The sequence below is a fragment of the Canis aureus genome, chromosome 31 (genome assembly GCF_053574225.1).
Source record: "Canis aureus isolate CA01 chromosome 31, VMU_Caureus_v.1.0, whole genome shotgun sequence".
NCBI classification, from domain to species: domain Eukaryota; kingdom Metazoa; phylum Chordata; class Mammalia; order Carnivora; family Canidae; genus Canis; species Canis aureus.
In genome coordinates this window covers 8535785-8562303 of record NC_135641.1, presented here as the reverse complement: position 1 = coordinate 8562303, position 26519 = coordinate 8535785, and the positions used below count along the sequence as shown (strand labels likewise).

Below are 26519 nucleotides of genomic sequence, written 5' to 3'. Positions count from 1 at the left end.
CGGATATAAAAAGGAGCAAAGTATTCAGACGCCCCAAAACATGGATGCATGAGTGAAAGAAACTGGTCTCAAAACGTCACTTACAACTGATCTCATTCATACGACATTCTGGAAAAGCAAAACTGGAAGAAGAAAGAACAGATTTGTTGTTGCCGGGAGCTGGGGGTTGTGAGGACTTGACAACAGGGTACACGAGGAAGTTTCCTGGGGCAATGGCAGTGTTCCTGGAGCTGAAGCGGGTGGTCAATACACACATCTACACATATTTAAAACTTATAGAACTGTGCAGCAAAGTCAAATGTTTATTTTATAATATATAAATATCTAAAATAATTAAAATACATAGAGACAAATATCCAAAAGTCTGAACAATAATTCTTTAACTTGCTCTTTTTCTTTGGATACTTATTGCTCAGTATTCAGTGAATGAAGAAATAACTTGTGGTATCAAATTCCTTAATCTCAAGGGAACCCCATGAAAGAAGTCAATATATGTTCAACAAAACAGCAGAGAGATCCCTTCTGACACCCTGATATTGTTTCCATTAAATCCCAGTAAGAGAGAAAGGTGGTGAGGCCCGTTTAAGAGCCCAGAGTCTACTAGTGTGATGAGAGCTACTAGGAAGGAAGTGTCAGCATCAGAAAGTGACAGAAAGGAAGAGCACAATTTTGCTAATCCAAAGCCACATGCAAAGGACAGCAGGTCCCAACTCCTTTTAGTTGAAAGCAAGCAAAGCACCAATAAGGAGAAAATTAGAGTCAATCACTGGACTCATTTAGCAATTTCTTTTTCTTTCTCCCTAAACTATCTCTTAGTTTAAATAATAAAACTCAGTTTTCTTTTTCTTAATGGGTAAGCATTATTATAGTTCAGCATTTAAATCTAAATTCACACACTTTCTTGAATAACTCTGCTTTTTTTTTTTTTTTTTTTTTTTCAAAGGAAGAAACCCTACCTTACTGTTCTGGAAAGTGGGAGACTTTCTCATTTGTTTTTAGAGACAGTGTCAATTTTCATAGAAAAAGGACACGGTTCTGTCACCATTTAGGGTACTGTTTGTATTGGTTAGCTCCTGCTGCATAACAAACATCCTTAAAATTTAGTGACTTAGAGCCACTAATTGTATGGTTTCTCAAGTTTCTGCTGGCCACCTGAATTCAGACAGCTTGGAGAGAAGCTGAGGCTGAAGTCTAAGGTGGCTTCATTCACATGTCTGGGGCCTTGGTAATGGCAGTCAGCTGGGCCTTGCCCTCCACGTGGTCTCCGAGTGTTCCAAGAGATTGACAAGAGAATTCACAATCTCTCTTAAGGCCCAGTCTTATAGGTTGCACTATGTCATTTCTGCTGCATTCGGTTGGTCAAAGCAAGTTGCCAGGCCAGCCCAAGGTCAAGGGTTGGAGAAATAAGTCCTATGGCTTGATTTAAGGGGGAGCAGCAAAGTTATATTTTAAAGCAGTAAAGGGCACAGAGACGCTACTCATCGGGGGGCTGTGACTGTAACAAAGCACCACTCTACTGTTAATAATGTTTAAAGCTTATATAAATATTAATTAAATTAGCTTTTGGATCTGAAACTGGATGAAATTAAGCTAAAGATTTATTTTGGATTAGAAGCTCGCATTGACTCCAGCTTTGATGTAGTTAATCCTTATTTTAAAACCATCAGAAACCACTTATAGATGATTCATAGAAATCCAACCCTGTGGTTTTTATGGGGATTTTAACCATCAACTAACAGAAAAGTAACATGGAATCCATTAGCTATTTTAAAAAACACTATTATTATCTAATCGTGTGTCAACTCCCCTGGGTGTCCTGATGTCTAAACATTTCATAATGTTGTAAAATTATGAAAGGATCCAATTCTCAAAAGGATGTGGGCAACCTTGAACATAACTGTCGACTAGCACCAGAATGCCGGGAGGTCCCTGGAGTACAGGCACAGAGGATAATCCTTGTGTGTGCAGTTCCAGCTCAACCCCCCTGTCACCATGGACTGCCTAACTTGTCACCTCTCTGGCAATAAGGAGCGATGCTCACATGGGGACCAGAGCCACACCAACATTTGACCACCTCTGTAGTCTGAGCTAATTCCAGGAATTCCCCAGGGAAAAAGTGTCAGGCAAAAAACGTCAAGGTCGAGAAACTGCCCCCACACCTGTCCCAATTACTCAGTCTCACCAAATTCATCATGCTCTTTCCCACTCGAAGCCTCTGTGCTAGCAGTCCTCCCTGACTGTGAACTTGTCTCCCCAGGGTAAGTAATGAAGTGAAGTATAAATCACAGCAAGGGTGTTGGCATCCTCCAATTGCTCTGGCTTGCCTCTGTGTTGCTCCCACCCTGGATTTTCGGCCTCCATCTGGCCTCAGGGAATGATTTTTTTCTCCAACACCAGGGCACTTTCTGCAAACCCCAGGCTATGTCTGAGCCCAGGGCCTTGTTGCTGAGGGAGAAATGACACCAGCAGAAGAACAGGTCCTGCAGGGAACACTGGGCAGCCAGAGTGTTCCAGGTTCTCCCCAAAGAACAGGGGAGTAAAAAAAAAAAAAAAAAACCAAAAAAAAAAAATAAATAACAGGGGAGTAGAAAGAAGAAACCCAGAAACAGAGAAATAAGAAAAGGAGGAGGAAAAAGGATGACTCTGGAGATAAGAATTTCCTTTTCACACTTCTGCTGACCCTGGGGTGGGCCTTACATCGCCAGTGAGAAGGAGCCTAGAGGGATTTGTAATGTGGAGCGGGGCCTGGGCTTGGGTGGTGTATGGTACAGAAGGGGTCCCAGCGTGTCCCATTATAGAAGGGCATATACACCCCCACCTGATGGACACAGACAGTGAAGGCTTTGTCCCAAACCAAAAGAAGCTGCAAGCCTTTCTAAAAATTCTGAGTTTCCAGGTGAAGCTATCTTCCTATGGGAACTCAACTGGGTGAAACAGGCGGTTACTCGCTCAGCAGCTGTGTGTGCCCCAGGGGCTGTAACGCCAAAGCCTTTCTTTCTCCCTAGAAAAACCAAAGCACTTATGACTCAGGCGGCTCTCTCTCCCCCACAACTCCGCCTTTCATAAAGTCCTACGGATGTCCCTCAGTGGCCCCCTCCTGCCTTTCCCCACCTCACTCTCTCTCCTGATGGCAGCCTGGGAAACTCCCTCTCTCCCCTCCGCCAACAACATGGCTCCAGGACCCAGGCTGACCACCCTGCCCAGCCCGGAGTCCTGGGACAGATCGATCCCAGAGCCTCAAGGTTCAAGTTCAAACTCCTAGCGTGCCATTGACGTCGGGCCTCAGTTTACTCCCCTGGGCCCTTCCCCCCAACTCCCGACTCCTATCCTTGCACCAGGGCCAAGTGCATCAGGACTGTCACACTGCTAGGCATTAATCCATGCTGTTCTCTCCTCCCTGCTGCAAACTCTCTTGGAGGTGGAGGCAAATATTATTTCAGCTGTAAGGCTGCACTCCTCCCCACAACCTCACCAGGACCCCCACCCCAAGCAGTCACTGCTGGCTGTGCCTGTGGATTTCTGCACGCCTCATGTTTAAAGCCCCTGTGACGGGTGACAGCTGGGATAGGGATGTCTGTCTCCCTTCTCTCGGGGAGGGGGATGTGTCCTCACTGAATCCTGCCCTCCCTGGGCTCTGACTTACTCCACACCATACAGTGAACAACTCCTCTCATAGTTTCCAGTGCCATATGCTTTCTGTAGAGAAGGTTCTCTGTCAACAAGTGGGAGGTGATTTATCCAGCAGCCGTTGCAGATCTATTCAACTATTTTTTTGAACCCGCCCCTCCTTTTTCTTCCCAAAAAAGCTAAAATTAGGTCTTTGATGGTTCCTTGAAGTATTGAAGTTACCATAGAACCCAACAATTCCACTCCCAGGGATAGAGCCAAGGGAATTGAAGACATAAGTCCACAAAAATCTATACGTAAATGTTCACAGCAGCATTATTCATAATAGTCAGAAAGCAGAAACAACCCAAAAACCCATCAACTAATGAATGGAGAATTAAAGTGGGCTCTATCCGTTCAATGGAATATTGTTTAGCTGTAAGACGGAATAAAGCACTGACATGTATCACAGCGTGGATGAGCCTTGAAAACATTATGCTAAGTGAGATACTAGGCACCAAAGACCATGATTCCATGATTTCATTTACAGAAAGTGTCCAGAATAGTCAAATCTACCGCGACAGAAAAATTAGAGTGTGCGGGGGCTGGTGGGTGAGGCGGCACAGAGTGGCTGCTGCTGCCGGGTGCGGGTTTCCATTCAAGAGAGGGAAACGCTCTGGGGTGGACTGTGGCGATGACTGCACGACTCGGTGAATACCCCAAACCACTGACTTGCAACTTTTAAGTGGATGGACGGCACCTGTGAGGTGCACCTCAATAAAGAGGTTGAAAAGAATTGCTCTCTGAGCGCTGTCAAGGGATACCGCAGCTGTCGCAGGGCTGTGCATTGTCTGTCATTTCCATCTGAGCGCGAGAAGAAATCGCTTTGCAAAGACCTTGCGGCTCTCGGCCCGGCCGCGTTAACTTTCCTTGGGGCCTCCCGCCTCCCTCGTCTCCTCCTTCTCCCCAGGCCGGGGCCGGGGGCGGGGGGGGGGGGTCCGGAGCGGACAGCGGGTCGCGGAGGAGCCGCAGCCGCAGGAGTAAGGGGGCCGCGGGGCCTCGCAGGTGTGCACGCGCCCAGGAAGGTCCGGGCCCGGGCTGCGTAGACGCGCCCGCCCAGCGCCCGGGGCTGCGGTGCGGGAAAGGGTGACACCCCACACTAGCACAGCTGTGCCGCGTCGGTACACCCAGCGGCCCCGAGAGACCCCGAAACCAACCTTCACCTACTCCCCGGGCGAAAAACAAAAATCTGGGAGAGGGCTTTTCAGGGGTGCGGGCGGCAGCACCTGCGGCTCAGCCACCGGGCACCTGGCCCCGGATCCCGTCCCTCCCGGGTCCCCGCAGACCTCAGGCTGGGGCGGGGGGGGCGCCCCAGGGTCCTGGGGAGCTGCGGGGCCAAGGGCCGCCGGAATGGGGGGCGGGGGGCGAGCACGAATCGGAGCCGAGTCAGCGGAATCCGTCCTGACTCCGAATCAAAGGGACCGCAGGGGGCAGGAGGTTCGAAAAACAGCAATATTTGTATTAGGAGAGAAAAGCAAATACAAATGTCCCCGCAGTAGGGACTCGGAGGTTCGCGGGAGAAGCAGAAACCGGGCGGCCCGGAGCCGGGGGGGCGGGGGCAGGCGAGGCGCGCCCGGGACACGCGGGACCCTGCGGGCCGGTGGGCGCCGCGCGCGGGGCGGGAGGGCGGCGCCGGGGAGGACGCCCAGGCGTGGGGACCCACGGGGGCGGCCAAGACGCGCAGGCCACACCGTCGACCTGCGGCGCACCTGCTCGAGGGGGAACCGCGGCCCGCGACCTCAGGGTGTCCTGCTTTTGCCTCTAAAATGCGTGTCAGAGGGAGGAATCTCAGAGACCAGAAGAGGAGGGGTGCTGGCCCTGGGAGCTGGGGCTTGGAAGGAGAGCCCCGCCCAGTCTGGAGCCATTTGCTTGAGAGGTGATCCTGGGGCCTCTCCTTGGAGGCCAGCTCAGACACCTTGTCACACCTTGCTACCTCTGCTGTCGTCCAGCCAAATGGCAGGGATGATTCAGGAGCTGGTGGACACGCCAGCAAGAGTCCCAGGGGGGAGCAAGGGGGCCCCTGTCCATCTGGGCCTTCTTTCTTGTAACTGTTTCTGTTATTAGCAACAAAATTCATGTTCATGATTTAACAATATATAAAATACATTATGGTTGTGTAGTGGCCCTCTGCAGATGTCCACCCCGCAATCCCTAGAAACTGTAAATATGCTGGGTGGCACACACAGACCCACACAAAGTGTCGTGAGTGTGATTAGTTAAGGTTCTGAAGATGGGAGATTATCCTGGATTACCTGAGTGGGCCCAGTGTGATCACAGGGAAGAGAGGGCAGGAGAAGCAGAGTCAAAAGAAGTAGATGTGACCACAGAAACGGAGGTCCCAGCCATACGGTTGCTAGCTTTGAAGATGGAAGGGATACAAGTCACTGAAGGCTGGCAGCTTCTAGAAGGTGGAAAAGGCAAGGAAAGAGCTTTTGCCCTTGAGTCCCCAGGAAGAACTCAGTCCTACAAACACCCTGATTCCAGGACAGGGTAGTGAAGCCCATCTCAGACTTCTGACCTCTATGAATGTAAGATAATAAATTGGTGCTGTTTTAAGCTACCAAGTTCGTGATCATTTGTTACAGCAGCAACAAGAAAATAATATATGAATACATACATTTAAAGAAAAGAAATCAATTGTAACCCACTACCCAGAAAAAAATCATAATTTTCAATGTCTATAATTTAGCAGTCAACTGAGAATAGGAACTAGTATGTAAAGGCACTTGCAAAGAGTGAAAGTGTCATGCAGCTAATGCTGGTATGTCCAGGTGAAGACGCCTCAGAAACTCTACCAGCTAAGACGGTCTTGAAGCTTACCCAACACCCAGATCTGGGGTCCTCAATATAATTCTCCATTAAAGGAAACCAGAGATCCTTGGATAAATGACTAATTTTAGGGCTCAGATGGAAAGATACAGATGAAACCAGTCCTGTAATCCTGCCAGACAGCGAGGAAGTGCTCAAAGAATAATAGGAACTTATCAAAAGAACCGAAGACAGTTAGCTTTGAGGAGCTCCCTTTGGGCAAATCTGGGATAATTTGACCAACAATAATGATAGTACTGAATTATGGCAATTCTCATTTTATTCTATTGCAATAATAGTCTAAAGTAAAAATCCACAAATGCCTACTGATATAATTATATAAATGAAAAAATAATTGGGGAGAAGAGAAAGCTCTTTCCTATGGTGGAATATCAGAGAATAAATGTTGAATGAATCATGGAATTAGAAATACCATTTGCCACCATAGCAGTAATTGTGTCAGAGAGAATCATCAATGGATGCTGAAACAGTGGGTGAAAGTTTAATGAAAAACAGGATTTGTATACAATCTCACTCCTCACAGGGTATGAACTATAAAAGGGAAAATAATAACTTTACAGTGGAGAAACCTGGCAGTCATCTTAGCCAAGTGATCAAAATTAGCATCACCAGTAATGGGACACATTCACAACATGAGCCTCTGACATGATGCCACAGAAGGGCATGTCACTCAGTGCTGCTCCTGCCAAAAACTCAAAACCTCAATTTGTGAGGCAATATCAAACAGATCAAAATGAAAGGTATTTTTACAAAATAACTGGCCTGTATCCTTTAAAAATGCCAATGTCATGAACAACAAAGAAAGATACAAAATTATCCCTTATTAAAAGAGATTAAAGAGGCATGATAGAACTTAAATGCTCTATAGGTTCAGCATTGGATCCTGGGCCAGGAAAAATGGTATTTTCCCCCTTTCCTTATAAAGGACATTAGTCGGGCAGCCTGGGTGGCTCAGGGGTTTAGGGCCGCCTTCAGCCCAAAGCTTGATCCTGGAGACCCAGGATCGAGTCCCGCATCAGGCTCCCTGCGTGGGACCAGCTTCTCCCTCTGCCTGTGTCTCTGCCTCTCTCTCTCTGTGTCTCTCATGAATAAATAAATAAAATCTTTAAAAATAAATAAATAAAGGACATTAGTCATGCAACAAACGTGAATGAAACTTGTTGAAAGACCACCATCTATGAACCAAGAAGCATCCTCACCAGACACCTTATCTGCAGGCACCAGCCTCTAGAACTATGAGGAAATAAATGTCTGTTGTTTATAGGCACCCTGGTCTATGGTATCTTTGTCATCACAGCCCAAATGGACTAAGACAGTGGTAATGGTTGCACAGCATTGTGAATGTGTTTAATGCCATGGATTGTACACTTAAAAGTGGTTGCAAAGGACAACAGCTATTGGCAAAAATGTGGAGGAAAAGGAACACTCATGCACTGTTGGTGGAAATGCAAACTGGTGCAGCCACTGTGGAAAACAGTATGGAAGTTCCTCAAAAGGTTAAAAATAGAACTACCCTGCCATCCAGTAATCACACTACTGGATATTTACCCAAAGAATACAAAAACACTAATTCAATGAGAAATATGCATCCTTATGCTTCTAGCAGTGTTATTTACAATAGTTAAGATATGGAAGCAGGCCAGATGTCCATCAATTGATGAATGGCTAAAAAAGATGAGATAGATAGATAGATGATAGATAGATAGATAGATAGATAGATAGATAGATAGATAGATAGATAGAATGCCTGGGTGGCTCAGTGGTTGAGTGCCTGCCTTCAGCCCAGGGTGTGATCCTGGAGACCTGGGTCCCACATCAGGGTCCCTGATAGCTCCACATCAGCTCTCCCTGAGAGCATGGGGCCTGCTCTCTCTCTGCCTATGTCTGCCTCTCTCTCTCTGTGTCTTTCATGAATGAATAAATAAAATCTTAAAAAAAAGATAGATCTGTGAACAATCAAAAAAAAAAAAAGGAAGAGGAAAATCTTTATTGTTTTGTGCCATGTATTCCTTATATTATCATTGAAAAACCTGCATCATCTTTTAGAGTAACCCACACCTCCCTTAGGGAAACACCTTGGCCCATTCTACTTGTAATCTTTTATAAGTTAACTCTTGTATGAGGCGACCCGACACTAGAGAAGGTTGGCAGCTTTTATATGCAGTGTATTGATGATAAGGACAGAGACAGTCTCCTAACTAGTGCAAATCCTTCAGTAAGCTACACATAGACTGTTTTGTTGTTAGTTTGGTCTGCTGTTGTTTTTATCAGCATTATAATCCAAACTAGGATGCCTGTCAAAAAAATTGTGTTCACAAATGTGTCTAACTTTGATGTCGGTGAACTGTTTTCCTTGGTCTATCTGTACTCATGTATTGTAGTTCCATTTGAGATATGAATTGAAAGAAGACATAGATGTACAACTATTTAAGAAGCCAAATGTAGAGTCAGTTTAAATGCCTGATCTCCTGGCTTCCTTGCACAGTGGGGTCACAGGAAAGAATGCTTGAGATGGCAAACATTAAGTATTACTCATGCTTGCCCATTTCTAAAGACAGGAATTGTAGTTGTTGAAAAAAGTAAACTTTTTCCAGAAAGAAAATGCTGCTACTCCTCTAGATAAGGCCAATGTAGAACTGCTGTCTCGGGATCCCTGGGTGGCGCAGCGGTTTGGCGCCTGCCTTTGGCCCAGGGCGCGATCCTGGAGACGCAGGATCGAGTCCCACGTCGGGCTCCCGGTGCATGGAGCCTGCTTCTCCCTCTGCCTGTGTCTCTGCCTCTCTCTCTCTCTCTCTCTGTGACTATCATAAATAAATAAAATCTTAAAAAAAAAAAAAAAAAAAAAAAGAACTGCTGTCTCATGTATATACTCTTCTTTCAAAAAATGGTATACATGGAAGAAATCTGGCAGACCTGAAACCAACATATAAAGAGAGCTGTGAGAAGACCACATAAGGAAAGAGAAGGCCAAGGAACAGTAGAACCAAAAGGCAAATAAAAACCAACAAAGACTTAACTAAGTTACTGGCCCTTCAGATGAATCCAAGTGGGCACATTCAAGTTACTAAGAAGAAAGATCCATCCATGGACAGTCCCAAGGACAAGAAATGTTCCTAGTAGTCTGAGAGTCAACTAATTTTATTCCCTTGTTTTATGGATGGCAACTTATTTTAAAAAATCAAACTACATAATTAACTTAGCAAATAATATCAAGTAACTGAACTTCTTATTATTGTATTTCTCTTTGGAGATTAACACATTGAAATTCTGGTTTTATGTATCAGTTCAAATATGATAATTAATAAACCACAGTACTAAAAAAAAAGATAGATAGAATGAAATATTATTTAGTCATAAAAAAGAGTGAAATCTTGCCATTTCAAGACCCGTGCAACCACATGGATAAGGGTAAAGAGTATAATCTAAGTGGAATAAGTCAGAGAAAGACAAATACCATATGATATCACTCATATGTGGAATTTAAGAAACAAAACAAATGAGCAAAGGGGAAAAAAGAGAGAGAGAGAAAGAAGAAAACCAAGAAACAGACCCCTAGCTATGGAGAACAAACTGATGGTTACAGAGGGGAGTGGTTAGGGGTAGGGGAAATAGGTGCTGGGGATGAAGGAGTGGACCTGTTGTGATGAGCACCTAGTGATGTATGGAAGTATTGAATCACTATTACTGTACACCTGAAACTAATACAGCAGTGTGTGTTAACTAACTGGAATTAAAGTAAAAACTTTTTTTTTAATTATTGAAAATATTTTAAAATCAATGTTAAAATGGTAAATTTTATGCGATATATATTTTACCATAATAAAAAGTAATTTGAAAAATCCTGAAACTTTCACAAACACATCAGTAGCTGATTGGCAGAATGTGTATAAGGGTTATAATTATATAATGCCAGTATGCCAATGTTAATTTCCTTATTTATTTATTTATTTATTTATTTATTTATTTTTTAAAGATTTTATTTATTTATTCATGACAGACAGACAGAGAGAGAGAGAGAGAGGCAGAGACACAGGCAGGGGGAGAAGCAGGCTCCATGCAGGGAGCCCTATGTGGGACTCGACCCCAGGTCTCTAGGATCAGGCCCTGGGCTGAAGGCAGATGCTCAACCACTGAGCCACCCAGGTGTCCCGCCTCTTTTTTTTTTTTTTTTCAAAGATTTTATTTATTTAAAGAGAGAGAGCATGAGTGGGCGGTGGGATGGAGAAAGAGAGAGGATCCCAAGCAGAATCCTCCCTGAGCTCAGAGCCAGATGTGGGGCTCAATCTCATGCCCCTGAGATCATGACCTGAGCCAAGAGTGGGAGGCTAAACCAATTCAGCCATCTAGGTGCCCCTTTCCTCATTTTGATAAATGTACTGTGGTTATGTAAGAAAATATCCTAAAATTATTGAAACATACAGTGAAGTATTTAGGGGCAAAGAGGCACAATGTCTACAATATACTCTCTCGAACAGTTTAGAAAAATTAATGTACACAAATTATTCAGGAGAGAAAGAATGGTAAAGCAAATGTTCAAAATATTAACACTTGCAGAATGTGGATGAAATGTATAGAAGAATCTGCACTATCATTGCAACTTTTCTGTAACGTTGTTTCAAAATAAGCAGTTTAAGAAATTAAAAGTTGAACTAACTGGAAAGGAATGAAACTATCTGGAGCAGACAGGATTCTGATGCCTACTGCTGTCTGGGCCGCCTGGGCCCTGTGATGCCCTAATTCAGGCTGCGTAGGAGCAAGGGAGGCAGGGTCTCAGCCACACTGATTGATGGGGAAAAACAGGTCAGGAGGCTACGGCAGCCCCAGCCACTTGCTGAGATGAGCAAGAGCCTACAAAGAGGCTTGGTGAGCTTGGGTTGGGTTCAAATGGACATCCATCAGGAGTTTCAGTGGCGAAGGTGAGGCAGAGAAGCCAGGAGGCAGACAAAGCTCAAAGCCCTGACAGTTCCGTTGCTGAGAGTAGAGGGAATCACACACACAATGGGGAAACCTCCCTGGCTTAATGATGAGTGAAATAAATCAGACACAAATGGTCCACCCTGTCTGATTCCATTCCTATGAAGTTCAAAAGCAGAACAGATTGATGGTGATGGAAGTCACATTCATGTCCCTAGGGAGTGAGTATTGAGTGGGAAGGACAGGAGGGAATTCTGTGCAGTCCTGGAAATACACTATAACCTGTTCTGGGTGTTGGTTACAAGTTATCAAGATGTACACTTAAGCTTTGCCCACTTTTTACTGAATGTGTTAATCCTACATTTAAAAAGTTTAGCCCCACCCCCACCTTGGGACCGCAGCACTAACAGCAGGTTCCTGTTACGGAGCCATTCACGCAGATTCAATGGAGATTCGATTTACCTTGTTTGTTATTTTGTTGCTAGGCAACACAGTCCAGGCTGCACAACTAAGTGACGCCAATGATTAAGAGCCAATGTGGGGGATGTGCTAGACAAGGACCCAAGAGTGACTGACATGGACAATTCTCCCTCCCACCCAGTTTTCATTCTGGGAGGTGTGGGGTGGGTGCAAGGAGATGAGGGGGGTTGAGCAGGGCAGACTGAAAGGCAGGCAGGTCCCTCCTGGGCTGCTTTGAGCTGCTTTCCGTGTGTGTGTGTGTGTGTGTGTGTGTGTGTGTGTATCTATTGCCATGGCAACTGCTAAAATGAGCCTCTGTGGGTGTCAAGCAGTGATTGGAGGTCTCACTTGCCATGGAAGAGAGTAGCCTGATGAAGAAACTGATGAGTCATTGCCAAGAAAAGGCATGCTCGGGGTTACTGCTACAAAAATGGGACAGATTTGAGGCTGAAGGACAGGCCAGAGGGAATGGTGATGGGTTTCCTTTCCTTTTCTTTTTTTTTTTTTTAAAGATTTTATTTATTTATTTGAGAGAGTGAGTGAGCTAGAGAGCACAAGCAGGAGGAGCAGAAGTAGAGGGAGAAGCAGGACCCCCGCCCCCCCGCTGAGCAGGGAGCCCAACTCTCTTGATTTGGTGCTCGAACCCAGGACCCCAAGATCATGACTTCACCCAAAGGCAGATGCTTAACCAACTGAGCCACCTAGGAGCCCCAGAGGTTTTCTGAAGGGCAGGGATGGGCAGGGCATGAAGAGAAAGACTTAAGACCAGTTAAAACTGAAATGATGTGGAAATAAACAAAGACCACCCAAATGAGAAAAGCAAAGGCTATTTATTCAGAGCTTACTGTACAAATGGAGTCAGCCACCATCCCGTGTTTGGCAGACACTCAGGCAGGCAGAGGAGCGGGGAAGCTTTATAATGCAAAAAAGAAGCCTTCAGACATGCTCTGTGTGGAGGCTGCTGGCATGGGGATCCTAGAGGCAGGCATCCTACTTGATCACTTACTGACGCCTATTTGGCTTTCTCTCGTTGATCCTAGATTGGAAGTGGGACCCAAAGTTAGAGAAGCTGACAGCTATTGATTAAGTGCTGATCTTTCTAGGCCAATTGCTACAGGGGTTAAAGTTTGGCTTCCTGGGCTGGTTGCAGCAGATGGGGGGTTACAGTTCTATCATCCTCTATGAGTAGGCCGTTGTCCATTCATGTAGTGAGTCTCTCTGTGAATAACTAGATGGATTCGCGCTCCCGGGCCGCGCAGCCCCCTCCGCGGAGCTGCCGCCCAAGCCCCTCTGAGCTGCTCCTGGAACCGCGCAGGCCCCTCTGCACGGAGCCTCTTCCTCTGCCCGAGCCCCTCCGAGCTGCTCCCGGGGCCGCGCAGCCCCCTCCGCGGAGCCGCCGCCCGAGCCCCTCCTGGCTGCTCCACTCTGGAAAACTGTGTGGAGGTTCCTCAAACAGTTAAAAATAGACCTGCCCTACGACCCAGCAATTGCACTGTTGGGGATTTACCCCAAAGATACAAATGCAATGAAACGCCGGGACACCTGCACCCCGATGTTTATAGCAGCAATGGCCACGATAGCCAAACTGTGGAAGGAGCCTCGGTGTCCAACGAAAGATGAATGGATAAAGAAGATGTGGTTTATGTATACAATGGAATATTACTCAGCTATTAGAAATGACAAATACCCACCATTTGCTTCAACGTGGATGGAACTGGAGGGTATTATGCTGAGTGAAGTAAGCCAGTCGGAGAAGGACAAACATTATATGGTCTCATTCATTTGGGGAATATAAAAAATAGTGAAAGGGAATAAAGGGGAAAGGAGTGAAAATGAGTGGGAAATATCAGAAAGGGAGACAGAACGTAAAGACTGCTAACTCTGGGAAACCAACTAGGGGTGGTAGAAGGGGAGGAGGGCGGGGGGTGGGAGTGAATGGGTGACGGGCACTGGGTGTTATTCTGTATGTTAGTAAATTGAACACCAATAAAAAATAAATTAAAAAAAAATAACTAGATGTTAGACACGTCAAGAGCATGGTCCCCATGGTCTAATTCACGAGGAGATAAGGCACCGTGTAGTATAGAGACACAGCTGTGAGGGCCACCCCCGGAGAAGTGGGACACAGAAGCACACAGGCAGGAAAGTAGTGGGTGAGGTTAAACCCCACATGAACTCAGCAGTACAGGGAGCAGGAGCACCTCTGATGGGGACTCCAGTCTCCTGATGTATTTCCTGCACTAGCTCTGGATTCAGACGCTGAGTGCGTCACCTCGGTTATGTCAGACCTGGGTAACTCACCGAATCTGAGTCTTCTCCTCTGCAGCTCTTATCTCATAGGGGGTGTTGAGATTTGAATGAGATATTATTGGACAAGTTCATTGGACAGGGCCTGGCACTCAGCAAGTGCTCAGTCAATGTTAGATGTTATTCAGAGCTTCTGAATGATTGGTCAAAAATTTAAGAGTACTGTGGAGATCAATATGCAAACTATAGATGTAATTGCAAACCAAGGTGTCAGAAACCTGGACTCAGACTGGGGTCAGAGGATGGGTGGTGAATGTACTGAAGGGCAGTAGAGGCGCAGTCCTGTGGGCATCATTTGTCCAGACTAGATTGTGCCCTTTCCAGGGGCAAAGGAGGAAAAGGGGAATGAGCTGGTGGTGAGCCTGCCAACTCCCTAAGAACTCTGGGGTGATGCAAGAGCAGTTCTCTAAAAGACAGACAGATCGAGGGGGGGCCTGCTGCTGGCTCAGTCAGTAGAGCATGTGACTCCTGATCCCCCCACTGTGAGTTCAAGCCCCATGGGCCTTGGGTGTAGAGCTTACTTTAAAAAAGGGAGAGTGCAAGTGAGCGAGGTAGATCTTGTTGCCAGGAGACAAAGAGGAAGGGGAACCTCACAAACAAACAACATGTCTGTCATATGCTTTAATGCTCAGAAAGAAGATTTAGGGGTGCCTGGGTGGCTCAGCCAGTGAAGCGTCTGACTGGCTCAGGTCACAATCTTAGGGTCCTGGGATTGAGTCCCCCATTAGGCTCCTGGCTCAGTGGGGCAACTGCTTCTCTCTCTCCTGCCCCTAACCCTGCTCACGCCCTCTCCGTCTCTCTCAAATAAATAAATAAAATATTCTTAAACAATATTTGAACCTAAGAAATTGAGAAGTTCTAGTTAGACTTCAATTACACCTAAACAGAATGGAAGTTGTTCCCTGGGTTCCCCAAGTGAGGTTGTGGTTCTTACCCAGTAAACCTAGAAAGAGCTTCTGAATTCAATGGTAACTTTTTCAGGGACAGGAGGAAAATCTTTGATCTGCCTGACCTGCTTATCTCCAGGGTCTAACAGCACATTCCACTGAAAACCTGCTCCGTAAACGTTCCATGGTAACGGAGACACACGAGAGAGACAGAAGAATTTCCACTCCCGAGCGTAATGCTTTCCATAAATACAGGAGGGAGAGGTGGCAGTTCCTAAAGATTCCTTTGGATTCCCTATATGGTGCCATAAAACCTCTAAGGGAGAGCCTCAGTTTAGGGCAATGACACAATTGCAGGTGAGGAGCCAGTCAGATTGGAAAATGTACGTTTCAAGCCAGGAAACCGGAGACAGGGCTAGAGCGGCTGCAACCTCAGCAAGTCCATGCTGAGGCTGACCCCGGTGGTGAGCGCAGATATTCCCTAACCACTGTTTTAGTTTTCTGTGGCTGCCGTAATGAATTACCACAAGTGGAATAGCTTCAAAAAGCAGAAATGTATCATTTCAGAGTTCGGGGAGTAAAAGTCTGAAATCGAGGTGTTGGGAGGGTCACGTTTCCTACAGAGGCTGGAGGAGAATCCATTCCTCGCCTCTTCCAGTTTCTGGTGGCTCCGGATGCACCTGGCTGTGGCTGCACCACCCCAGCCTCTGTCTCCGTCTTCAGGTGGCTTTCTCCTCTCCATGTCCCAAATCTCTCTCTGCCTCGCTCTTATAAGGACACCCGTCATTGCATTTTTGCTCCACCTGGATAATGCAGGATGGTCTTCTCATTTCAAGAGCCTTGACTTAATCACACCTGTAAAGACTGCTTTTCCAAATAAGATAACATTCACAGGTTCCAGGGATTAGGGCACGGACATGTCTTTTTGGGTGCCATCATTTTAGCCTACTATCTCACACCCCAAAAGTAAGAACATTAAGAAGAACATGCACTCCTGAAAATGCTTGTTGACTGCCACAGAGCTCCTGTGACATTCTGGAACTGACTCATGAGCTTACACAGGGCAACCCAGCATCCCCCTTTGGAGATGGAATTTGTTACCAGCCTGGGGTGATCTGCCTTAGCGTGGGAAATCCAACACAATTTTAAGGAATTCCTGGGCTATAGGATCCTCTGGCCATGGAAGTTTCCATGGCCAATTTAGATGCTTTTCTACTCTCAAGGGTGGACTTCTTGGTTCATTTATCCTCGGGGCCCCATGAGCCTATCTGGTTCAACATTTTGTAGAGTGCATGCTTGGGCATTCCAGCTGCATGAGATGGCCTTTGGGGGAAGGGTTCAGTGGCCACGGACATGTGGACACCACTGGTGGCATTCCCTTTTTGTAAATCCTCAACATATTTTATTAGGTTAGAGGCACCCAGAAATCCTATGATAGAGAAGCCTAGTATTTCCCAACTTGCTTGCAACCCTTTATAGCTTATACTTTGTTCTGGAAGGGAGACCTAGTAAAAAGGAAATGTATGGGTAGGTGTTTACACTGTGTTTGCTCTGGGTTGGCAGGATGAGCGAATGTTATTCCTCGTTTTTGACCCTCTTTGCCGTCCCAGGGCTGGTGCCAACTGCTGACTCTCATGGGCTCTGGTCCCTACTAGGCACCTGCTCACCCACTGGCATTTTACATCATCCCAGGATTCAACCGTATTTGCCCTGGACTTATTGATCTTGCTTTGATGTTGCAGCACAGAATGCACAGTCCCTGGTTGAGTTGAGTCCTGCAACCATTTCCACATTCTGCCCTTTCACAATAGTTGGGGACCTTGCCTTGTTTGTGGGTGAACCTTTGCATACCATGGCCATTAAGTAAAAGGCATTTTTTAAAAATCTGGCTTCATTGAGTAGTAAGGTCAGAAATGTGGCAACTCAATCTGAATTTGGATGTGACTTGGAAGGGGTTAAGGGGTTCCTAACTTCATCTTTCCCTCCTTTGGTCTTTTCAGGAGAAATTCTCAAGGCCTGGCCTACATCACATGGATAAGCGCTCTGGGCCCAGTCACTGGGGAAGACCAGCAGGAGTCTGGTCTGACACAAATTAGAACAAGGCTTTATTTCACAGGAAAAATTAAGTGACAATTTTGTAATAAAGAGCTTAGAAGATCTTATAAAATAGGGATCCCTGGGTGGCGCAGCGGTTTGGCGCCTGCCTTTGGCCCAGGGCGCCATCCTGGAGACCCGGGATGGAGTCCCACGTCGGGCTCCCGGTGCATGGAGCCTGCTTCTCCCTCTTCCTGTGTCTCTGCCTCTCTGTCTCTCTCTGTGACTATCATAAAAAAAATAAATAAATAAATAAAATAAAATAAAATAAAATAAAATACACTTGTTATTATGAATGTCAATAAGAATACTTTAAATGGGGCAGCCCTGGTGGCGCAGCGGTTTGGCGCCGCCTGCAGCCTGGGGTGTGATCCTGGGGACCCGGGATCGAGTCCCACATTGGGCTACCTGCATGGAGCCTGCTTCTCCCTCTGCCTGTGTCTCTGCCTCTTTCTCTGTGTGTCTATGAATAAATAAATAAAAATCTTTAAAAAAAAATCTTGTTAAAAAAAGAATATTTTAAATGAATACATGCAACTTCAAATAGAAGAGTAATTTTTGAATCTAGCTGTTCTACTTAATGAGAAAGATGTGAATAAAAGGATGTGAAGGACTGTGACTTTCAACTATTACTCAACAGATTTTTTTTAAAGATTTATTTATTTATTTATTTATTTATTTATTTATTCATGAGGAACACACACACTGAGAGAGAGAGAGAGAGGCAGAGACACAGGCAGAGGGAGAAGCAGGCTGATGCAGGACAAGGAGCCCGATGTAGGACTTGATCCCCGGTCTCCAGGATCACATCCTGGGCTGCAGGCAGTGCTAAACCACTGGGGCTGCCCACTCAACAGATTATTAATAAATAGTGAGACTTGGTAGCCATCAGCTTAACTAAGTGATCCAATTCAGTAACATTAGTAGTGGCTCAACCTGACTTTCTGGCCTCCCCATGTGCTGCCATAAGAAAGATACAACACCACCTATGAAATATGCTTGCTTGCTTGCTTTCTTTCTTTCTTTCTTTTTTAAGATTTTATTTATTTATTTGACAGAGAGAGAGAGAGCATACAAGCAGGGGTAGTAGCAGAGAGAGAGTGAGAATCAGGGTCCCCACTGAGCAGGGAGTCCAACTTGGGGTTTGATTCTAGGACCCTGAGATCATGACCTTAGCTGAAGGCAGATGCTTCACCGACTGAGCCACCCAGGTGCCCCTGAAATATTCTTTCTTTTTTTTTAAATTTTTATTTATTTATGATAGTCACACACACAGAGAGAGAGAGAGAGAGAGAGAGGCAGAGACATAGGCAGAGGGAGAAGCAGGCTCCATGCACTGGGAGCCTGACGTGGGATTCGATCCCGGGTCTCCCAGATCGCACCCTGGGCCAAAGGCAGGCGCTAACCCGCTGCGCCACCCAGGGATCCCTGAAATATTCTTTCTAAAGATATGTTTAACCCAAATCAAATCAAGGCTCCAGGCTAACTTCCAGTTTACAGGAAACAGAGAGGCTAAAAAAACAAGTTAAATGACAACAGGAAGAAGCAGTCAGATAAACTTAGAATGACGGATGTTGTATAAACAACTGTCCTGTGATCTTCCAACAGACATGTCATCAGAAAACCAAAGGTACTGGGACTGTTTTATTTTCATTTTTCTTGTTTATTTTATTTTATTTTTTAGAGAGAAAGAGAGCATGAGTGTGGGAGAGGGTAGAGAGAGAGAGAGAATCTCAAGCAGACTTCATGTTCCCATCAACAAGGGGCTCCATCTCACAACCCTGAGATCATAACCTGAGCGGAAATCAAGAATTGGATGCTTAACCCACTGAGTCACCCAGGTGCCTCCTTGGGACTATTTTAGAATAAGGGTGGTGGGACACCTGGGTTGCTCAGCAGTTGAGCATCTGCCTTTAGGTCAGGGTGTGATCCCTGGAGTCCAGGGATCAAGTCCCACACCGGGCTTCCTGCATGGAGCCTGCCTCTCCCTCTGCCTGTATCTCTGCCTCTGTGTGTGTGTGTGTGTGTCATGAATAAATAAAATCTTACAAAAAAATAGAATAAGGGTGGTGACCATACAGACTTAAATTGGTGGCAATTCATGAGGCTAGATAGATTAGATGTTTGAGTTACAGAAAAAAATTTTTTCAGGATACCTGGGTGGCTCAGTCTTTGAAGCGTCTGCCTTCAGCTCAGGTCATGATCCCAGGGTCCTGGGATCAAGTCCTGCATCAGGCTCACCATAGGGAGCCTGCTTCTCCCTTTGCCTGTGTCTCTGCCTCTCTCTGTTTCTCATGAATAAACAAGTAAAATCTTTAAGAAAAAAATAAATATGGATAATTATAAACAGTTGTTGAATCTGGGCTTGAGGATGTATGGATATTTATTGTACTCTTTTCATCACCTTCTCTGTATGTTTTAAGTGGATTTTTTTTTTAAGATTTTATTTATTTAGGGACGCCTGGGTGGCTCAGTGGTTGACCATCTGCCTTTGGCTCAGGGCCTGATCCCAAATGCTGGGATCAAGTCCCATGTCGGGCTCCTTGCATGGAGCCTGCTTCTCCTCCCTCTGCCTGTGTCTCTGCCTCTCTCTCTCTCTCTGTCTCTCATAAATAAATAAAATCTTAAAAAAAAAGATTTTATTTATTTATTCATGAGAGACACACACACATACACACACAGAGGCAGAGGAGACACAGGCAGAGGGAGAAGCAGGCTCCTTGCAGGGAGCTCAATGTGGGACTCAATCCTGGGACTCCAGGATGATCATGCCCTGGGCTGAGGGCAGGTGCTAAACCGCTGAGCCACCCAGGGATCCCTTTCCCCAGATTTTGTAAACAACTATGTCAGTAACAAGAAACTCTTGGTACTCTATTTTGATGATTTGATTTGACTCAATGGACATCTTTGTTGAGAATATCTGCATGAAGTACTGAAATTGAATTTATTACAACCAAGAAATGCAGATATAAAAAGAACAGACACTTTAAATGTGATGTATCATTGTTGCTCAATTGATATTTCAGCTATGATAGGAATTAATTCGTCTCTTCCTAAGAAAGGCCTTCATACATATATTGTTATTCCAGAATCAAAAAGTTATCTCCTGAAAAATTATACTTCATTTATTCAGCTAATATTTACTGACATGCTACTACATGTCAAGGCGTGTGTTGGCCTCTGGGATACATCAGTGAGTGAAAGGCGGCCACCCTCATGAAGGCCCAGAGGCTACAGACCTCTATCGGCATGTTACAATGTAGCTTGCTAAAGATTTTGCTTGTACACTCCCTCAAAAATTATATATACCTTTGTTTCTCGATCAGTAAAAAATTTCAGTTTATGTTTAAATGGTGGCAAAGATGTAATTCTGTTATAAAATTAACATTTTATTCTATTTTTAAAAGATTTTATTTATTTATTCATGAGAGACAGACAGAGAGAGAGACAAAGACACAGGCAGAGGGAGAAGCAGGCTCCATGCAGGGAGCCCGATGTGGGACTCGATCCCAGGACCCCAGGATCATGATCCGATCCTGGTACTCCAGGATCACACCCTGGGCTGAACGGATGCTCTCAACCACTGAGCCACCCAGGCATCCCTAAAATTAACATTTTAAAATAAAATTGTTTCATCGCTGTTTTAAAAATATCGTAAGTGTAGTTTCTTTATAATCTGTGTCTAGGAATTTCCATATCTGAAGTCTTTGTGGGATGGTTTTTGCTGTTATGTGAGTTCTTGCTCAAGGTATCTTGTGATATATATATGAACATCCACACATGTATTTGGTTATGCTTATTGTGTGCAGCTCATTGTAACCTTTTTTTTGTGGAGGTTCTTTAAGGGCTGGTGTTATGGACTGAATCATATTCCCTTAAGATTCATTTTTTAAGCCTTACCTCCTAATGTGACTATATTAACAGATAGAGCCTTAAGGAAGTAATTAAATGAGATCATGTAGGCAAGGCTCTAATCCAATAGGATACCAGTCCTTGCAGGAGGAAGAAGAAACACCAAGGACATGTGTACACATAAAAAAGAGCATGTGAGAATGTGTAGCAAGAAGGCAGCTGTCTGCAAGGCAAGGCGAGAGGCCCCAGGAGAGAAACCAACCTTGATGTCATCTTGACCTTGTATTCTCAGCTCTAGAACCGTGACAAAATAAATTGTTTAAGCTACCCAGTCTGTGGTATTCTTTTATGTTCCCAGAAGACCAACGCAGCCAGGCAGCAGTGCATTCCTCTAGAGAGAATCCACATTTGCTTCTATCAGGTGCTTGGGGCTCCCAATGGTCCAAGATCATTTTGAACTGAATTCACTGTCAGAGATTATTTGGCCACTGGACTGATAGGAGTTTGGGGTGCAGTCCATGCCAGGGCTGGTTCATGGGTATCATCAGCAGACAACTTTTCCTAGATGTCTTGGAGAGGGGTCAGCTTTATTTCTGGCTCACCATTGTCCAGAGATAGCAGCCCTATGGGCTTTGGGGAGAATCCCGGTAGAAGGTCCCTTAACAAAGTCTCATGCTGGGCAGGTTCTGGGCTTCTGTAATTATTTTTCTTGCTCCTGAAAGCTATCAAAACACAAGTTCAAATTTGCCTAGCTCAGCAGAGCAAAAGTAACTTCCAAGTTCCACTTACCTTTTGTCTTTAGATTTTAGCTCAGTAATTTCTTTATCATTTTTCTCAACGTGTAAGAGTATGTTTTTTATATATATATATATATATATATATATATATATATATTTTTTTTTTTTTTTTAACCTAGCATCTTCCAACTGTTGGCTTCAATACCCTAGCCTGCTATATTCTTGGAAAAGGAAATGAACGTTATCATTTTTCTCAGTCATGTAACTGAGAGTTTTTTTTTTTTTAAGATTTTATTTATTTATTCATGAAAGGCACAGATAGAGAGAGAGGCAGAGACACAGGCAGAGGGAGAAGCAGGCTCCCTGCAGGGAGCCTGATGTGGGACTGGATCCCGGGTCTCCAGGATCAGGCCCTGGGCTGAAGGCAGGCGCTAAATCGCTGAGCCACCCAGGCTGCCCAACCACTGAGCCATCCAGGCTGCCCTGAGAGGTATTTTTAACCAGGAACTTGGTCATGGACTTGAAGCCATCCCTTGAACTACCCTCTGAAATTGAATGTAACATTTTGTGCTTATGGAATTCTTCTGGGAAAAAAGTCCATAGATTTTTATCCAATTAGATTTTTATCCAATTGCCAAAGGTATTTATGACTGATCCCCCACATTTGAGAACTATGGCTTTGGAGTTCCATCAGCACTTACTGACTTTACCTTTAAAAAAACTATTTTAGAATAATTTCACACAGAAACATTGCAAGTACAGTACAAAAAACTCTCATATCACCTTCACTCAGATTCACTAGCTTTTAACCTCTTCCCCCTTTCTCTCATACACACACACACACACACACACACACACACAGTCTTTTTCTGAATTGTAAGCTTCAAGCCTAATCCTACATCAAACCTAAACACTCTAGTATGTATTTCACTAAACAAAGATCTCTGAAGAAGTCAGGAAATCAACATTGATACAACATTAACATTCAAAGACTCTATCCAGGGATCCCTGGGTGGCTCAGCAGTTTAGCACCTGCTTTTGGCTCAGGGCAGGATCCTGGAGTCCGGGGATGGAGTCCCACATCGGGCTCCCTGCATGAAGCCTGCTTCTCCCTTTGCCTATGTTTCTGCCTCTGTCTCTCTGTCTCAAATAAGTAAGTAAGTAAGTAAATAAATAAATAAAATCTTAAAAAAAAAAGACTCTATTCAAATTCCAATTTTGCCAATTGTCTCAAACGTCTTTTTAAGTTTTCTGGTGCAGGATCTCATCCAGAAACACACATTACATTTTAGTTGTCATGCTTCCCCCAGTCTGGAACAGATCCTGTCACTCCCTTTTTCTGTCCTTGCCAGCTTAGGATGACCTTCAGTCTGGGGCCATCTGCTGTTTCCTCAAGCGCAGAATCAGGAATGCATTTTTGGCAAGCTTTGTTTTCTCATTATATTAGTTGGTTCCATCACTGGTGATGCTGACCACCCTGATCATTTAGTCATGCAGATTGTCTTCACTGTAGTTCCTCATTTCTTTTGTAACTGTTGGAAAATAGTTCAACAATATGCCAAAATCCTGTTCCCATCTTACCCTAAATTGACAACTCCAGGCTGAATCATCATAATGGTTGGCAAGCCATTTACTCTATCATTTCTTTTACATTTATTGGTTGTCATTATACTGCAAAGGGAGAGCTTTTCTTTCGCCCTAGTTATTCATGTCACCACAAACTCATGGATTCCTATTTTTTTCAATTTGTTAGAACCCATTAACTGTAAATATTTCATGCTCAAGTTGTCCCCAGTTTGTCCAATGGGAGCCCCTTTGAGCTGGTTTCAGCATCTTTTGAACATGCCCTCATCAGCCTTTGAGCATTTCCTTAATTTCTCTTATAAGATGTTCTTGGCTCATTTACTTTTCCTGCTCCAGCCCAAAAATCTGATATTCAGAATTTGGGTTCCCCTTCTTTTCCACATGAATACTTAAAAAATATTCAGACTTTATTTTTTTAGAACAGTTTAAGGTTCAGAGCAAAATTAGGAGGATGTTACGGAGGTTTCCCATACACCCCCTACCCCTACACATGCATAGCCTGTTATCAACATCCCCACCAGAGTGGGACACCTGTTACAACTGATGAATCTACATTGATATGCCATAATCACCCAGAATCCATAGTTGACATTATAGCTCACTCTTGCTGTTGTACATTCTTTGAGTTTGGACAAATGTACAATCACATGTATCCATCATTATGGCATCATATAGTCTTGGTTCCTTTCAGTGGAACATGGTTCTACAAAATTGATGCTGAACAAGCATAGATATGGTAATTAGGCAAAATGCTTTAGTATAAGCTTAAAATTGTTAACATTAACAAATTATTGGGGCGCCTGCATGGCTCGATTGTTGAGCATCTGCCTTTGGCTCAGGTCCTGATCCCAGGGTCCTGAGATTAAGTCTCACATTGGGCTCCCTGCAGGGAGCCAGCTCCTCCCTCTGCCTATGTCTCTTCCTCTGTGTCTCTCATGAATAAATAAATAAAATCTAAAAAAAAAAAAAAGAAACCAAAATCTACATACTTAATGTGTTCAGGACTATTCAGGTATCACTGCATATAGATTCTCTCAGAGGACACAACTAGGAAATATGGAAGTATATATATTTTTATTTATTTATATTTATATATGTATTTCCCAGTTTATATAATATATAATATGTATTTTATATAATACAAGCCTATAAATTTCTTTATCTGCTTATATTTTTAAAGCGAGTTCATAATGATACCTACATTTCCAATCCAAGACCTCTAGCTTTTCTCCTTTCCTTGTTAGTATTTTCTTCAGTGTGGGAAAGTGAGCATTATTTTCAATATCTTTACTTATTTTCTCAACATTATCAGTTGTCCAACCATATCGGTCTTCTCTGTCTGCCACCTACATGCCTCTCCCTTTCGGCTCCCATGTTCTTGACCACATTGCTATTTTATTTCACTGCAGAAGGCAAGAAAAATAGAAAAGAAAGGTGGAAGGGAAGGGAAGATGGAAGGGGAAGGGAAGACAGGAAGGAAGGGACAAGGAAAAGGAAAGAAAATAGGAAGAGTTTAGTATTAGGTAATGCCATAAATTGCCTTCATATATATTTTTTTAAGATTTTATTTATTTACTCATGAGAGACACAGAAGCAGAGGCGCACACAGAGGGAGAAGTAGGTTCCTCGCAGGGAGCCTGAAGTGGGACTCGATCCCTGGACCCAGGATCACACCCTGAGCTGAAGGCAGATGCTCAAACCGCTGAGCCACCCAAGTGTCCTGATAATTTGTCAATGTTGACAATTTTAAGCTTATGGTAAAGCATTTTGCCTAATTACCATATCTATGCTTGTTCAGCAACAATTTTGTGCAACTGTTGCAAAGTCATGGGTTTTCATATAAACATGGGCTCACAGTAAAAAGTTGAGTTTAATGTCAGTGTGAAGAGGGTGGCTGTTAATGGCAAACTGGTAAGGTTTAAAACTTGGGAAAAAAAATAAAAAATAAAACTTGGGAGGCCCACAGTTGATTCTGGTTCCTCTTCTATGTATATGGCCACAAGCTAGTTACTTATCAGTTGTGAGTCTCAGATTCCTCCTCCGTAAAATGAGTATAACATTTACTACACAGATTGCTATTAATGTTCATTGGACATAATAAGGAGTTTGGTTAATTATTGTTATTGTTATAGTTTGTGCCCAAAATATAGTCTTGCAGGTCTCCTCTTGCTCATTTTATTGCCATATGGAAATCCAGCATCACTATAGTATCCTCATGACACAGTAGACACACAAATGAGGCTAGAGCTATGTGTATGTTTTACCTTTAAGAGTTTGTTTTGATCAAAATAACATTTGTTCCAGATTAAAATTCTGTATCTATTTTAACATTGGTTTCCTTGGATAAAAGTGTGGCAAATGAAAATATTTTTACATAACATTGGTGTTCTCATTTGAAAACAGTAATTCTAACATAATGCACATGTATTATTTTGTCCTCCCGTTTCTCAGGGGAAATGTTCCTTTCATCACCTCGATAATGTAGTTCAGTGGCAGTGTCCATGTTTTTACAGATCTCGGCTCTTTAGCACAATCATTTGGTTCAGGGATGGGCACCTACCTGGACCAATTACCTGTCCTTCCCTGGGAATTTTTAACTTGGCACTAGAGATCATCACCCACAGCCCATCTGATGGTGAGGCTAAAGATGTAAACTTGAGATCTACCAGTGGCCTTTTCTCCAGCGGTATGGAGGAAGTTGGCCTGACAGCATGAAACTTGTATGCAGGGAGAACCAGAATTTAGGGATGAGGGCAGAGAGAGGGACTCTGGTTCTAGCAGTCGTTCAGGTCCATTACACCACTACTCCTGCCACAATTTGTTCAGATCAACAGCACACTCCAACATTGCCTACACGTTTAGTTGGGTTCTTGTCAGTGGCAACCAAGAGTGACTTGTCTATGTATCTCAAAAGGCTGTTGTGAGGACCAGTGTCTGGTATGTAGCAGGGACTCAGTGAATGTTGGCTTATTACTCTTATATTTAACTTCCAAAGGCTAAACGATAAAAGGTTGGGGTAATTCTCAACTCTAGAAGTAAAATTTCTGAGTTTCAGTATGTAAGACATGTAAAGACAAGAGGGAGCCCTCCACCCTACCACATATACACGTTTCCCTGCAATCTGCGGCATGCTGCCCTGAGGTTTATATACCTGCCCTGGAATATTACCAGTACTTCCTTCAGCGAATCT

At 44.2% G+C, this 26519-nt stretch overlaps 1 long non-coding RNA gene across 1 annotated transcript; it reads left to right on the top strand.

The window, feature by feature from the left end:
• Positions 1-11911: 11911 nt before the first annotated feature.
• LOC144302162 (uncharacterized) lies at positions 11912-17403 on the top strand. The gene is made up of 3 exons (XR_013369016.1): positions 11912-12032; positions 15202-15419; positions 17063-17403. It is a non-coding gene; the product is annotated as an uncharacterized LOC144302162 (long non-coding RNA).
• The last annotated feature ends 9116 nt before the right edge of the window (positions 17404-26519 follow it).